The following is a 14,104-nucleotide window of genomic DNA, read 5'->3' as shown; positions in this document are numbered from 1 at the left end:
GGACTTCAATGAGAGGTTTTCCAGTCTATAAATCCTTCAAGTTTAATATCTTTCTGTCTGAAATCTATTAGTTGCTCGTGCTATGGATTCTTCCAGTGGAGGCAGGGCAATAAAATGGCAGCTGAAAGTATTTATTTGGCAGCTTTCCCCTCTCCCCCTTCCTTATTCCTTTGTGGCATCTTATTGGTTGACCATCAACAAGCCATATTTTGAACCAATCAGCAAGCATACAAATTGACCCTACAGAAACATAAATGATGGCGACGAATTTGTTTTAATATGAAGTAGCTTTTGGAAGAGCAAAAATGTTGATATATTAATACTTAATGGAAATTAAATTCTTCAGAATGGAAAATTTTTTTTTTTTTAAATGAAGCTTGGAGAGGTATTCCTTCCGGAATTTGCATCGCTATTGTCAGTGCAGCCAGGGAGTTCTTTTTATGCAGTAATGCTGGAGTGTTAAGTCCCCGGGTAACGCCTCTGCAACATGGACCTAGGTTCCCCCCACCCCCCAATCCCCACCCCCCGCCCATTGTTCAGGAAAGCTGGGTGGTTGTAGGCGCAAAAAAGATAGACTTGAAGACTTATGGGACTGGCTATTTGTACTGCCCTTTTTCTGTCCTTCTGCGCCTGCATCCTCTCAACTCTGCCCCTTGCCTCCCACCTGGAACCGGAAGTGGGGCCCCACAATCAGTCCGACCACGTTGTTCCTCAGAGGCTGTGGGCGGTGGGCAGAGAAGCGGCGAGGTACAGCGGGTCGCGAAGAGAGAGGCGGGGAATGAAGCCGGGAGGGAGGAGAGGGGGGGGGGGCGGGGAGAGAGACTGCAGGGAGAGGAGTGGGGGGAGAGAAGCAGGGTGGGTGGGCAGAGAGACTGCAGGGAGAGGAGCAGGAGGGGTGGGGAAAGAAGCAGGTGGGGGGGGGTGAGGGCAGGTGAGAGAGATTGCCAGGAGGGGGGGCGGGGAAGAGAAGCGGGGGGGCGGGGAGAGAGGCGGAGTGGGCGGGGAGAGGAGCGGGGGGGAGAGAAGCAGCAGGGGGGTGGGTGGGAAGAGAGACTGCAGGGAGAGGAGGGAGGGGGGAGAGAAACGGGGAGGGTGGGGAGAGAAGCGAGAGTGGTGGCGAGAGAGACTGCCAGGAGAGGAGTGGGGGAGGGAAGCAGTGGGGCGGATCGAGAGAAATAGAGTGGGGAGGGAGGAAGGAAAAGAGAGTGGGGTGAGGGGGAAGAGAGCCTCGGAGGAGAGGGCACGAGCGGGGAGGGGGGAAGAGAGAGAGAGCGGAGGGGGGGATCGGAGAGACTCTGGGGTGGAGAGGTTTGGTTGGGGGAGAGAGAGCCAGGGAGGGAGGGGGGGGGGAAAGAGAGCCGGGAGGGGGGGGGGCAGGGAAGAGAAAGTCTGGGGCGAAAGAGAGAGAGAGAGCTGGCGGGGGGAGGGGGAGGGAGAGAGGGAGCCGGAGGCAGAAGAGAGAGCAAGGGGAGGGGGGGGGAAGAGAGAGAGAGAGAGAGCTGGGGGTGGGGGGGAAGAGAGAGCTAGGGGGCGGGGAAGAGAGAGAGAGAGCTGGGGGGGGAAGAGAGAGAGAGCTGCGGGGGGGGGGAAGAGAGAGAGAGCTGGGGGTGGGGGGGGAAGAGAGAGCTGAGGGGCGGGGAAGAGAGAGAGAGAGAGAGCTGGGGGGAGAGAGAGCCTGGGGGGGCGGGGGGAAGAGTGAGCGAGCTGGGGGTGGGGGGCGAGTAAGACTGGGGGGAAAGAGAGAGAGCCAGAGGAGGGAGAGCTGGGGGGGCGGGGGGCAGGATGGGAGAGAGAGAGAGACTGGGGGGAAAGAGAGAGCCGGGTGGGAGAGAGAGCCGTGCCGTGAGGGTGGGGTGGGGTGCGGGGGGGCTGTGGTGGAGAAGAAGAGAGAGAGGGAACTCAAGGAAGACGGATCACGTTCTTCCAATCCCCCTTTACACCCACACCCAATTTTCGGAAAGCTTGTGTTACAAGGGACATCGTGGGAGTGCATGAAATCCAGAAGTCACAACGCTGTCACTGTTCACTTCACACCCAATAAACCTGTTAACAATCTGTGACCCACACATAATGCCCAATCAATGACGGGTAGGCAGTGGGCGGGGTGGGGGGGGGGGGGAATTAATATCATGGACATGCGCTGGGGTAAGGGACTTCAGCTGAAATTTGGTGGCTTTTGGGGAGATTTATCCTCTGTGGCTTCTGAAGTCAAAATGGATTGAATTACAAATTGGAAAGTCAGTCAGAACTTGGGCTGGGCGGTTCCAGTTACATATTCCAGGGGAACTTCAGGGTGTTGCTTATCCTCCAATTAACAATAGGTCATGTGATAATGGAGAGCCAATCAGAGACACGGTGGCCATTTTGGCAGTACAAATAAACGTATCCTACATTTATATAGCGCATTTCACGATCTCAGGATGTTTCAAAGTGCTTTAGAGCCCATGAAGTACTTTGGAAGTGTAGGAAACACAACAGCCAACTTTCATACAGCAAGCTCCCACAAGCAGCAATGTGATAATGACCAGATAATCTGTTTGAGCGATGTTGATTGAGGAATAAATATTGGCCAGGACACCGAGGTTAATTCCCTTGCTCTTCTTCAAAATAGTGCTGTGGGATCTTTCACGTCCACCTGAGAGAATAGACCGTGCCCCGGTTTAATGTCTCATCTGAAAGACAGCACCAACAATGCAGCACTCTTTCAGCACTGCACTGGAGTACCAGCCTAGATGTTTGTGCTCAAATCTGAGTGGGACTTGAACCCACAACCTTCTGACCCAGGCGAGAGTGCTACCCATAGAGCCACAGCCGACACAGTGGATATGCTCCTCTGCATGTCAGCTTGCCTGCTGTTCTCTAAGGCTCGTCCCGCTGGGACAAACTGTGCCCGATTATATATGGCCAGTGTTTCCTGCTATTCATCCCTGTGGATGGTTGGATACAGGGGCTGCCTGTCGGTCAAAACCTCCAGTGTTCCGAGATTGGCGGAGGGGATTCCACAGCAAAAACTGGAAGAGCGCCTGTGCACCACAGTTTGCCAACCACATCTGGGGAGGACTGGGGGTGTCATGTGAATCACAGAAAGTTAACATGCGGGTACAGCAAGCAATTAGGAACGCAAATGGTATGTTAGCCTTTAATGCAAGAGGGTTGGGGTATAAGAGTAAGGAAGCCTTGCTGCAATTATATAGGGCTTTGGTGAGACCACACCTGGAGTACTGTGTACAGTTTGGTCTCCTGAGCAAGGAAGGTTATACTTGCCTTAGAGGCAGCGCAATGAAGGTTCACTAAATTGATTCCTGGGATGAAAGGGCTGTCCTATGAGGAGAGATTGAATAGATTGGGCCTATACTTTTTGGAGTTTAGAAGAATGAGAGGTGATCTCATTGAAACAGATAAAAATATTGGATGGCTTGACAGGGTAGATGCTGAGAGATTGTTTCCCCTGGCTGGAGAGTCTAGAACTAGGGGTCTTAGACTCCGGATAAGGGGCCAACCATTTAACACCGAACCAAAGAGAAATTTCTTCACACAAAGCATTGTGAATCTTTGGAATTCTCTATCCCAGAGAGCTGTGGCTGCTCAGTCGGTGAGTATATTCAAGGCTGAGATCGATAGATTTTGGGGCACTAAGGGAATCAAAGGATATGGGGCGAGGGTGGGATAGTGGAGTTGATGTAGAAGTTCAGCCATGATTTTATTCTATGGCGAAGCAGGCTGCTCCTAATTCTTATGTTCTTGTATGTATAAATTACGGATGGGAAGAGATAGGGTAAATGTTAGATGGTTCTTTTCTCAGAAAATAACAGACCTATGGAACGAGTTGGTGGCTTGTGTGGTAGGTGCTGATTCACTATCTACTTTTTGAGAAAGCTGAATCGCTTCCTGACTGGGGCAGAGATTATGTCGTACTAGAGGTAGGTACCAAATAATATGTTGTGTGGCCTCCTGGACTAGTTTTGATCACGTAGAGAGATCAGAGAAAAGCTTTCCAGATATTTTTCTCCCTCGATCGACCTTGTGTCTTTGGTCTGTTTTATTTTGTTTGCTTCTCCCAGGAAACAACATGGCTCCCAGGGGGTAAAGGGTCTCCTGAACTGATGCATCAGGTGTCACAACTGTATGGGACAGGCTAGTTAGACCAGCTGGTCTTTTCCTAGCTGATGTTCTCAAGTGTTCGAATGCATTAGTGAAATTCGACATTTTTTGGTGGGGAACAAAATGCCGTTCTTAAACAGACTGCCTGCCAATCGCCTTTGTCCACCACTTCTGAGGCCTGCCAAATTAATTCTCCGTCCCCCCAGGCTGGAGTGACTGTCAGGTGCAGGCTCTCCTCTTGCGCAAATGACCTCGGAGCCAGAAATGGAGGTTGGGTCAGGGGTTGAACAAACGTCCCACCCAGCCAGCCAGAGATGCATCTCATTCAAGGGGCGAACGAAAGCTAAAGTGCCTTTTTGTGGCTCATTAACTGATGTGTGTTTTAACCCTTTCTCACTTCTGGTAATAGCTGAGCCTGATTGAATTCTTTGCAAAGCTGCATGGTTCTTCGTGCTACTGGGTGGTCATTTCATTGCTGTGTTTTCATTTGGCTTCCCAGTAATTCTCTCCTTTTCGGCTGAAGGCACTGACTCCTGTTTGAGTACAGTTCCATGAGCACTGACAGCCCTCTGGTACGTCATCTAAAAGCCCATTATTGCTGTGTTAGTTGTGCATTACTGTTAGGGTAAAAAGAAGACTTCCCTTCTTCAAGGTGAACTCCCTGATATAAGGAATCGACACCTGCCCATATCCCCGCCCGTATAGCGGATCACGGAATCACTCGGACGAAACCTTGGTTCAACCATTTTTTATTCAAGCATGCAGGGGAAAGGTTCCGATGAACATTTCAAAGTACAAGAATTCTACATGTACAGTTGTATGATTTTTCGAGGTGCGTGACCCTCCTACGAAACTTCTATGACCACCGGTTGGCCGACAGCTTATCAGCAGAGCTTCATTGATTCGTTGACCCTTATCAGACTGGCTGCTGAGTGGTTTCCCAACCTGCCCATCTCCCATAGCATCTCAGTCTGTTGGAATGTGTTGTTCCACAGTCTTAACCTTGCTCTGGCTTTTTCAGCTTGGTCTGTATTTTTTAAAGATAAACACACAAGCAAAGCTATTCCTATTAACCTGATTCCCTTTAACCTGATTCCATGCCATTCCTTTATGCTTCTTACTCAAGTGTACTTTTTATCCCTTTACAATCCTCCCTTATGGCCCTTGGCTATATGTCCAAGATAGGCCATTTCCCAGTTAATTCCTCATGGGTGAGCCTCCAGGGTTGTCCTTTCGCTTGGGTAGTGCTACTTCCCGAACTGCAGGACCCACCTGTTGGCTTTCTCATCAAGGTTATACTAAATAAGTCCTTTCTGCCGGATTGTCTATATTCCCTCTATTCAATGTTTTAACTATAGTTCGGGCTATGGCCTGTCTCTTACATCGGTTACACTTTTTACAGGCTAAAAATAGCAAGATGACCAATATGATCCCTTGCACTACAACCAGTACATGTGACACCATCCGTATCCACGGATGCACTTGCACATTGAGCCCAGCGTTCCACAATTTTGTGTACCATGCCTGGCTAGCCAACATTTTTCAAGTGTTTGAATTCTGCCCCGCCTGGGGTATCCTCTGTTTCTTCTATCTTTCCTGATCATCCCCCACCTGGGGTCTTCTCTATGTTGCTTCGGATATTCTCTTTCATTGTGTACAATTCACTGCTCCAGTCGAGTTTGTTCCTCTTTCAGTTCGAGTATCGGTTTTCCTTGCGGCCTGATGGCCTTCTCATATCCTTCTCGGATAGTGCCTATCATTTTCTCATTGATGGTTTCCTCTTTCAGTTCAGGGTTTATAACGTATCCATTTAAATGTGTCTCGTCAAGTGGGGTAAAGCAGAAGTCAGTATGCATGATGGAGCATGAAGTATCTCCTCCTTTATTTGTGACCGTCATCTCAGTCGCCGTGGTGCTCAGACACCATTCCCCATTTCCTCGTGGAACAGCGGTAGTTTCATAGGGCCCAAGTTTCCTCGTGATTTGCGTCTGATTTTTAGGTGCAACTGGTGGAGAACGGACTATCTTAGAAATCGCAATTCTCCACATTTTTTTTTCTGCAGTTCTAGTCAGGTAGAACAGTTCTACTTTGGAACAGAATTTTTTCTTCAAAAGGGGGCGTGTCTGGCCACTGACGCCTAATTTCAAAGTTTTCACAGTGAAAACATACTCCAAACTAAAGTAGAATGGAGTAAGTGAAGATTTTTGTAGAACTGAAAAAACCTGTTCTACACATAAAAAAAATCAGGCGTCCAGAACGAGGTGGGGGGGGGGGAAGGGAACTCATTAAATTCTATAATAAATCCTTATTTATACTTATACAAATATTATACAAATAAATCCAACCTGAATAAACATTTATAAGCAAAGAAAAGATTAAATAAACCATCTTCCTACCTGTGTGAAAGTGCTTCAGGCAGGCCTTTCGGGACCGAAGGCTGAACGGGCCGGCCCGAGACTTCGGGCAGGGCCCGTCCCCAGCATCAGATTTACAGGTAGGTCGGGTCGGGGAGGTTCGGTTCGGTTCGGGTCGGGGGGAGGGAGAGAGAGGGGGGGGACGGAGGGAGAGAGAGAGAGAGGGGGGGGAAGAGAGAGGATGGGGAAGGTCAGGTCGGGGAGGGGGAGGTCAGGTCGGGGAGGGGGAGGTCAGGTCGGATCCAGTCGGGGGGGAGCGGGAGCAGAAGCGCGGGTCGGGTCGGGGGGCGGGAGCGCGGGTCGGGTCGGGTCGGGTCCAGTCGGGGGGGGGAGCGGGAGCAGGAGCGCGGGTCGGGTCCAGTTGGGGGGGGAGCGGGAGCAGGAGCGCGGGTCGGGTCCAGTCGGGGGGGGCGGGGGTCGGGTCGGGTCCAGTCGGGGGGGCGGGAGCAGGAGCGCGGGTCGGGTCCAGTCGGGGGGGGCGGGAGAAGGAGCGCGGGCCGGGTCCAGTCGGGGGAGCGGGGGATCGGGAGCAGGAGCGCGGGTCGGGTCGGGTCCGGAGGCAGGGGCGCGGGGGGGGGAGCGGGGGTCGGGTCTGGTCGGGGGGGAAGCAGGAGCTAGCCGTGGGAGGAGCCTTATTCACGCAGCCCCAGTGAGGCCATTCGGCCAGGGCTAGGGGCTGCGTGCTTCGGGCGCCTGGAGCTACTGCACTTGCGTGCCCACTGTAGCGCGCATGTGCAGAGGTTCCGGCACTGTTTTCAGCGCAGGGACCTGGCTCCGCCCCCCCCACATCTCGTGCTGGCTGCGCCGAGGGCCAGAAGACCTGCAGGTAGGTGGAGAATACGGAGGATTTTTTTAGGCACAATTTGTGGCGCGAAAAACGGGCGTCCAGGTTGGGACTGCGCTGTTCTAGGCGCGTGTGGAAACTTGGGCCCATAGTCCCATGCACCTGTCAATTTGGTCATATTCACAGTCATCTTTGATCATTCGCAGTGGATCTCGACATAAAACAACTCGGTTATTTTTATAACAATCATCTATGCTGTAGATGGTACACCTAGTCATGCATAAACCTGTCCTCGTCCAACTCCCACACATGCAGTCCAGGAGGTCAGTTCCATGAGCACTTACAGCCCTCTGGTACTTCACCTAAATGCCCATTCATGCTGCGTTGGTGTGCATTACCAAGCAGTAGATAGTACACCTTGTCATACATAAACCTGGTCCAACTCCCACACATGCAGTACAGGAGGTCACTGCAATGAGACCCAGAGTGGGAGCCCCAGCAGATTTAGTTTCTTCAAAAGGAAAACACTGCAGATGCTGGAATCTGGAATAAAAACAGAAAAGGCTGGAAATCTCAGCGGGTCAGGCAGCATCTGTGGAGAGAAAGTAGAGTTAACGTTTTGGGTCGATGACCCTTTGTCAGAACTGGAGAGTGTTCGGAAAGGACAGATTCTTAACAAGCACTGAAAGGGGGAGGGGAAGAAAGAACAAAAGGGAAGGTCTGTGATAGGTTGGAAGACAGGAGAGATTAGAGAGACAAAAGGGATGGTGGCCCAAATTCAAATGGTAATGCCAGGAGTTAGAAAACATTAGTCAGGATAGGGTGTGAATGGTGGGATAATGACCAACTGCCATTAGAGAAAAGGAGAAAAAAAGAAAGAAACAGGCTCTGTGGGGAGGGGGAAGAGAGTTTAGGGGGTGGGTGGGTGGGGGGGAGAGTTTCTTCCTCTTCCCCCTCCTAGCCAGGGACCCTGGGGCCAGTTGTAACACTCTTGCTGTGGGACTGGCTGATGTCAGCTGACTCAGTCAACACATTGCAAAGGCTCGAGCCTGGAACCAACCTACTCTATACTGTTGTGTAGTGCTCTAAATGAGAACAGTGGCAATGTCTGTGTATTCAATCTGAAAGTTTCAAGCTGTTCTATCAGTTCCACTTGAACAGGTCATCGTCAACTGATGGGTCTGGTGCAAGGCAGCTGGTAAACCTGCCAACTCTTGTTCAGTCGGCCTCATGGACCCATTGGCCTAGTTCTTCATGGGAAGTAGCATAACATTCTAAACACTTTCCTGATAATTGCTTTGGAAAATAAATACAAAACACATTACACAGACGCTGGAATACATTGCGGAGAAACAATTGCATTAAAGCAAATAATGTTGGTGATACTTAGATGCGCTGCTGGTGAAAGAGTGGATGTCGATAGAGTCGGATTAACAATGCTGTTTGGTCGAAGTCCTGGTGGTTTTGTCACGTGACCTCTTGCCTCCGACAGCCCCACCCAATCAAAGAGCCGTTTTCCCCCATCTCCACTCTTTTTATAATTACTAAACGAGAGGGTTCAAAGAAAATGGGGAAAAAAGCACACTTCCTTTTACTCCACCTATGACTTTTCTCCTGGGTTGCAGCAGTGCCCAGGGGAGACTGCAGGTCAATCTTGGAGAATTGGCAATCCTAATGTAGAGGGACATGGAAAACGGGGCTGAGACTTTGTTAGCCCCTTCTCGCATGTCTGATTCAAAGGCTTCTGATCTAAACCGTCTTTCGGATGAGAGGTTAAACCGAGGCCCCGTCCGTTTTCTACGGTGGACATAAAAGATCCAATGGCACTATTTTGAAGAAGACCAGGGGAGTTCTCCCCAGTGTCTGTGGGCTCAATCAACATCATTAAAACAGATTATCTGGTCATTATCACATTGCTGTTTGTGGGAGCTTGCTGTGCGCAAATTGGCTGCTGCGTTTCCCACATTACAACAGTGACTACACTTCAAAAAGCACTTCATTGTCTGTAAAGCGCTTTAGGACGTCCTGAGGTATTGAAAGGTGCTATATAAATGCAAGTCTTTCTTTTCTTTAAACCATGTAATTGTTTAAATTTCTGCAGAACTTCAAGTTTGATGAACTTTTAGCACAGCACTTTCTCTAATATATCCCAACTATGCTGTTAAATAGAGAAAAGTTAAATTAGAATCAGATGTTGTCAAGCTGTGCCACCGAGGAAGCTACGTACTGTGAAGAGAATGTGAATGCTAGTTGGCAGCATTGTTGATGCTTATAAAAGTGCACGATAACTAAATCCGACTTCCAGAAAGAATAACATCGCATGAATCTCAGAAGGGTATAATAAAAGTGGCTGTTGTGTGTAATGTTTCTGATTTAAAAAAAAACAGTGATTAGTGTCTAGTCCATAGTGGTTACAAGTCAATAATCTCAGCGAACTGTTCACATGGCTTCATAAATAACAAGTGCAAATATTGAGCAGCTTATTAATTGTTATGTGAACCCCAAGGTAAAATAACATCCTTGAAATCGCTCCTGTGTATTTGTTTTTCTAAAAATAGTATTTACGCGATTTAGTGGAGGTAGTTTTATTCTATCCTGGGTCAGTTAATTTTATAAGGCGCCAGATGTAGCAATCTTTTAAAATGACTACTTTTAACATCCAATCATTCCTCCATCGTTTACATTTTATCTTTTAACGCCGGCCAATGCGATACTGCTCCACCACCTGAATGTGTTAACAGTTTGCCTCCGTGAAATGGTTCCCTCTGCCGGATTGCTCTGCAATTGCAACACTGATTTAAACTGGTTTGGCAGAACTACCAGTCTGTAGTTGTGATGAGGTCAGAGAGTCAAGGTCGTACAACAAAGGAAAGTCATTTTAATTTTGGTGGGCTTTCAATTCCGTGTTGTAATCAGATTACATTTGGTGTATTTCGACATAGTCAGTGACTTAATGGCAGTTTCCATAACAAAGTTCAAATGCTTAGTAGAACGTTTTTGTCCTTCAAAGACCAACAGGTCTCTAACTGTACATTTCAGAGACCCAACAAATAATTAAACCACAGTCGGATTACTGCTAAAATTTCCATGCTGTTGTAGGATTGAATATTTTTCAGTTGAGGGAATGCAAAGTTGTTTGCAGTGTGAACTACAAGTTTTTTTATAAAGAGTCATGATTGCTAATCCGGATTCGATCCAGAGTTGGAGCAGTGACTATATGGAGGGGCTTTGACTGCTGATTGAATTTCCAATTACAGCTACACAAGTGAGAACCTAGAGTTGTTCTTTAATTCTGTTCCAGAACTGCTGTACATTTTCAAATGGAGTGTCACAGAATCATAGCCGTGTTTTCATCTGTATGGTATTCCATCGAGTCACAGCACAGACACAGGCCATTCGGTCTAACTGGTCCATGTCAGCATTTATGCTTCACCCATGTCTCCTCCCACCCCTCTTCATCTAACCCGATCAGCATATCCTTCTCAGTATTAACTTGTGCTCAACAGTAATCATGTACCCAGGATGGCTGAGCTCATCTATGGTGTTAACATGGAATGGGTGGGGCTGAAGAGATGCAAAGTGAAGCTGTATAGTGATGGACAAGAAAAATATGGGACCTGTACTGGTGCAGGCATTTTACTGCAGAGGCTCGGGTGCTTGCTGATGTGGAAACTGCACTGCTGCAGATGCCAATATTATAGCAATAGTCTGTGATATCTGGCAACCTAGTGATAATTCATGAATTCTCTGTCTATATAATATTGTTTGCATCTGTAATGACTGATCATAGGCTGACTAGTGGGGTACCGCAAGATACTGTGCTGGGGCCCCAGCTGTTTACACTGTACATTAATGATTTAGACGAGGGGATTAAATGTAGTATCTCCAAATTTGCGGATGACACTAAGTTGGGTGGCAGTGTGAGCTGCGAGGAGGATGCTATGAGGCTGCAGAGTGACTTGGATAGGTTAGGTGAGTGGGCAAATGCGTGGCAGATGAAGTATAATGTGGATAAATGTGAGGTTATCCACTTTGGTGGTAAAAACAGAGAGACAGACTATTATCTGAATGGTGACAGATTAGGAAAAGGGGAGGTGCAACGAGACCTGGGTGTCATGGTACATCAGTCATTGAAGGTTGGCATGCAGGTACAGCAGGCGGTTAAGAAAGCAAATGGCATGTTGGCCTTCATAGCGAGGGGATTTGGGTACAAGGGCAGGGAGGCGTTACTACAGTTGTACAGGGCCTTGGTGAGGCCACACCTGGAGTATTGTGTACAGTTTTGGTCTCCTAACTTGAGGAAGGACATTCTTGCTATTGAGGGAGTGCAGCGAAGGTTCACCAGACTGATTCCTGGGATGGTGGGACTGACATATCAAGAAAGACTGGATCAACTGGGCTTGTATTCACTGGAGTTCAGAAGAATGAGAGGGGATCTCATAGAAACGTTTAAAATTCTGATGGGTTTAGACAGGTTAGATGCAGGAAGAATGCTCCCAATGTTGGGGAAGTCCAGAACCAGGGGTCACAGTCTAAGGATAAGGGGTAAGCCATTTAGGACCGAGATGAGGAGAAACTTCTTCATCCAGAGAGTGGTGAACCTGTGGAATTCTCTACCACAGAAAGTTGTTGAGGCCAATTCACTAAATATATTCAAAAAGGAGTTAGATGTAGTCCTTACTACTAGGGGGATCAAGGGGTATGGCGAGAAAGCAGGAATGGGGTACTGAAGTTGCATGTTCAGCCATGAACTCATTGAATGGCGGAGCAGGCTCGAAGGGCCGAATGACCTACTCCTGCACCTGTTTTCTATGTTTCTATGTTTCTATGTTGACGGTCATAAGCTCATGGCCCTCCTCTCTTCAGCCTGCAAGCAACGCTGTGGGAAATATACCAGTTTCTAAGTGAAGTATAATAAGTTACCTTAAGAGTCAGTGATTACTGCAGAGTCCCAACTATACTGTCATGTGTCACACCGTTAGCTGCAGGACACCAGACTGAATATTTATTTGGAGAAGAATCTTTAGAAGTTCTTCTTTAGATCTGAAGTAGAAAGAGTAGTCCATACTGGCATCAGTCCAGCTTCATTGCAGGTATTGTATAAAGCAATAGACCTGTATCTGTAGTAGTATGGCATATGTAGATGCTGCAACTATATAGCTATCTAGCAAATAATATACTAAAAACATTTAAATCATTATTGTCAGTGGATTGAGAGATATGACTGCACTGTTTTCATTTTTTTTAAAGTTATTTATGTCTTTTGATTGCAAACTATAATTGGAAAAACTCTAGACTCCGTTACTAGTAATGTATGGAAAAAATAGCAGGATATACTTTTGGTGCACTTGTGGTTAATTTAATGTCTCAGAATGTATTGCAATTTGGACCTGCAGTTTCTTCTTTTATCCTTTTTCCAAGTTGTGCTTCTGTTCCTGTGTAGATATTGTACTTTCAGGCTTGGAGCAAGGCTTAGCTCCCTTGTTCTGTCATATTACTGTCACCTATATCTTGTTTTCCTGTAATAACTCACTATTTTACATGTTTAGCAACATTGATGCTGTTTAATATGGCTTCTGGACAGAGGGCTATGCCCCCCTCCCCCCTCCAAAGCTGGTGGAGTTCTTTAAATATACAGATTGGAGTCCAATGATGTCATCGAAAAGAAAGAAAGACTTGCATTTATATAGCGCCTTTCATGACATCCCAAAGCACTTTGCAGCCAATTACCGTAAGTACTTTTGAAGTGTAGACACTGTTGTAATATAGGAAGTGCTCAGAAAGTTTCCACAGATGTGATAATGTGACCAGGTCGTCTGTTTTAGTGATGTTGATTGAAGGTTAAATATTGGCCAGGACACTGGGGACAACTCCCCTGCTATTCTTTGAATTAGTGCCGTAGGATCTTTTACGTCCACCTGAGAGAAAGACAGCACTCTGTGCAGCACTTCCTCACTGGAGTGTCAGCCTAGATTTTTGTACTCAAGTCTCTGGAGTGGGACTTGAACCTACAATCTCGGGATTGCTACCAGTGCCACGTGATAGTCAGAGTAGGAATCGCAGGATAGCGCAGATGAATACGTGGCTTGAGCAGTGGTGCAGCAGGGAGGGATTCAAATTCCTGGGGCTTTGGGACCGGTTCTGGGGGAGGTGGGACCAGTACAAACCAGACGGTCTGCACCTGGGCAGGACCGGAACCAATGTCCTAGGGGGAGTGTTTGCTAGTGCTGTTGGGGAGGATTTAAACTAATATGGCAGGGGGATGGGAACCAATGCAGAGAGACAGAGGGAAACAAAAAGGAGGCAAAAGCAAAAGAGAGAAAGGAGATGAGGAAAAGTGGAGGGCAGAGAAACCCAAGGCAAAGAACAAAAAGGGCCACTGTACAGCAAAATTCTAAAAGGACAAAGGGTGTTAAAAAAACAAGCCTGAAGGCTTTGTGTCTTAATGCAAGGAGTATCCGCAATAAGGTGGATGAATTAATTGTGCAAATAGATGTTAACAAATATGATGTGATTGGGATTACGGAGACGTGGCTCCAGGATGATCAGGGCTGGGAACTCAACATTCAGGGGTATTCAACATTCAGGAAGGATAGAATAAAAGGAAAAGGAGGTGGGGTAGCATTGCTGGTTAAAGAGGAGATTAATGCAATAGTTAGGAAAGACATTAGCTTGGATGATGTGGAATCTATATGGGTAGAGCTGCAGAACACCAAAGGGCAAAAAACGTTAGTAGGAGTTGTGTACAGACCTCCAAACAGTAATAGGGATGTTGGGGAGGGCATCAAACAGGAAATTAGGGGTG

Source organism: Pristiophorus japonicus, chromosome 16 (genome assembly GCF_044704955.1).
Source record: "Pristiophorus japonicus isolate sPriJap1 chromosome 16, sPriJap1.hap1, whole genome shotgun sequence".
NCBI lineage: Eukaryota > Metazoa > Chordata > Chondrichthyes > Pristiophoridae > Pristiophorus > Pristiophorus japonicus.
Note: the sequence above shows the minus strand (reverse complement) of the source record.